A 2,888-nucleotide genomic window follows, 5' to 3' on the forward strand; every position below is an offset into this window, starting at 1 on the left:
GTATTTCTTCAATAACCGGAATTATACTACAACTAAGCTTCAGCTAGAGTTCACAAAAAAACTTTTAGTTGAAAGAAAAGAAATGGACGCACACGTTGACCTACGTAGAAACGAAGCCAAAGCTTCACTTCTCTCCAACAACCCAAAACCCATGGACACAGCAGAAGGTGCTATCGTAGAAGACGGAAAAAAATCAGAAACTTTCAGCAAGTACGTCGCTTCTGTGAACAAAGCCACAATCACACTGACCTACATAAAAAATGTCTAAAAAACTGAGCAAAGTACAAGTATCTCTCTCTTTGAAGATGAATTCACTCTAACTAAGCTCAACAGGGCAATAAGAAGAAACCGATGCCTCTCAAATCCCCAAGACCAGATTTATAAGATCCACAATGAAATGCTTGTCTACCTCAATCCGGCTGATATGGTAAGGGCACCATTTTCCAGCTAATCACCAAGACGAGGAATGAAAAACGATCCCCTGAACAAGGAGAACCTGCTAAAAAAATGAACAGCTATCGACCCATTTCAGTCACTTTGTGCATCAGGAACTTGCAGAGAGGATGGTCAAGAACCACCTGTACTGGTGGCTGGAAACAATCTCTGCAGAATTTCGTGCGGGCCAGGGCAAAATAAATAGCTCAGCCAGAGAAGTCCATGACCGCTTCCATGAAAAGAAACATACAGTAGAGGAGTTTGATTATCTCCAGCAAGCTTACAACAGGGTATATAGGAAAGGTGGTAGATGACACGGACTGGAATCCACTGGAAACTCCACAGTTGAGTGAAGACCTTCCTTACAGACAGGATAATCCAGACCAAGAGAAAGTGTGGTGTTTTATTGAAAGCTGTACTGGAGCAGGGACTACCCTAGGTAGCTGTACACTTTTCCTTGACCTGCCTGAAATACTGAAATCGGAGAAGGCCCTATATATGCCAGTGACATCCATTGGCAGTCAAGTCAGGAAGTTGTTCCTACCGTTACCCACTTTGGGCGGGGGGTGGGGGACTGAACAGTCACCTAGCACTGCTTACTCGGGACCGGTACTTGGTTTCAGTAAAGCCTATCAATATTACACACTGAAGTAAGAAAACTTTCACCACTACACAATTTAAAGTAAGGCTCTTATAACTCAGTGACCTACGTCATGTTGACCACGCTCAAGTTCAGGGTTACAGAGGTTATGTTGACCACGCTCAAGTTCAGGGTTACAGAGGTTATAAATGGCAAGACAACAGCAAATCACTGTGAGCACATCGGTGAATTGCTCTGAAGCTATCATATTACGGCATTGTGTAAGCTATCGTGAACTGGATAAGATGGCGTTATTTTTTAACTGCTTTTGTGGGCTTTGTTCGGCTGGTGCACATTCAGATTGTGTCGCCTTATTAACATTTATGTACTACGAAACTCACTCTAGCACTTTTTGTAGTGTGCTACAGCCACACTCTGGCGAGGAACTTGTATGGAAAATTGAGCAAGGTTCTTTTATAGTCTCTTTGTGGGTGTTGTGCGCATTGAAATGTTTGGGAGGCAGTGCACATCCGAGCTGTATGGGATATAGTAGCCGCCTCTAGCATTATGTTCCAACACCGGTATGGTCCATGGTTATTACGGTCCAACTTTGTTATGGTACAATTTCGTTATGGTCCAACTCTGTTATGGTTCAACTCTGTTATGGTCCATTGTTGTTACGGTCCAACTCTGTTATGGCACGGCACAACTTTATTTATGGTCCAACTCTGTTATGGTCCATCTAATTTTTTGTCCAAGCCTTTTATGGTCCAACTCTTATGGTCCAAGTCTGTTATGGTCCAAGTCAGTTATGGTCCATTGTTGATACGTCCCAACTCTGTTATGGTACAACTATATTATGGTCCGACTCTGTTATGGTCCATCTTTTTTTGTCCAACACTTTTATTGTCTAACTTTGTTAAGGTCCAACTCTGTCTAATTACTGGATCAACCTTTTAATGGTTCATATCTATTATGGTCCAATCCTTTTATGGTCCAATTCTGTTGTGGTTCAACTCTGTTATGGTCCTTCTCTTTTTGGTCCGACCCTTTTATGGTCCAAATCTGTTAAGGTCCATTGTTATTACGGTCCAACTTTGTTATGGTACAACATTGTTATTGCCCAACTCTGTTATGGTCCGTCTCTTTTGTGTTCCAACCCTTTTATGGTCCTACTCTGTTATGGTCCATTTCTGTTTCCGACCAACCGCTTTATGATCCAACTGGGTTATGATCTATCTGGGTTATGGTCCAATCTCTTTTTCGTCCAACTCTTTCATGGTCCATCTATTTTTTGGTCAAAGCCATTTTTGGTCGAAGCCTGTCCAACTCAGTTATGGTTCAACTCTGTTAGGGTCAATCCTTTTTTTTTTGGTTCAACCAATTTATGGTCCAACTTTGTTATGGCCCATCTCTGTTATGGTCCTCCTCTTTTTGGGAAAGACATTTTTATGGTCCAACTATGTAATGGTCCAACTCTGTTATGGTCCATCTCTTTTTTGGTCCAATCCTTTTATGGTCTAAATCTGTAACGGGATAACGATTTTATGGTCCAACTGTGTTATGGGCCCAACTGTGTTATGGGCCCAACTCTTTTTTAGGCCCAACCCTTTTATCTGTCCAACTCAGTTATGGTCCTACTGGTGTTATGATCCATCTAATTTTTTGGGTCCACCCCCTTTTATGGGCCCAAATCTTGCCATGGGTGCATTGTAGATTTTGGCCCAACTCTAATAATAGGCCAAACTCGTTTTTAGGTCCAGTCCTTTGTTAACCAAATCCTGTAAGTGGTCCACCCTAGTAATGTGCCATTTTTTGGGGGGCCAACCCGTTTTTGTCCCAGGCCATTTAAGGACCATGCCTTTTAAGGCCC

At 42.3% G+C, this 2,888-nt stretch overlaps 1 long non-coding RNA gene across 2 annotated transcripts in view; it reads left to right on the plus strand.

Moving 5' to 3' along the window:
- Positions 1-96: 96 nt before the first annotated feature.
- LOC106014117 overlaps positions 97-2,888 on the plus strand; it is a 9,513-nt gene continuing 6,721 nt past the window's right edge. For both annotated transcript variants that reach the window (XR_001185524.1, XR_004859494.1), the window contains exons 1-2: positions 97-1,181; positions 1,218-1,464. This is a non-coding gene — a long non-coding RNA (uncharacterized LOC106014117). The remainder of the gene's footprint in view (positions 1,182-1,217; positions 1,465-2,888) is intronic.

This window comes from Aplysia californica, unplaced genomic scaffold (assembly GCF_000002075.1).
Source record: "Aplysia californica isolate F4 #8 unplaced genomic scaffold, AplCal3.0 scaffold02615, whole genome shotgun sequence".
Lineage (NCBI taxonomy): Eukaryota > Metazoa > Mollusca > Gastropoda > Aplysiida > Aplysiidae > Aplysia > Aplysia californica.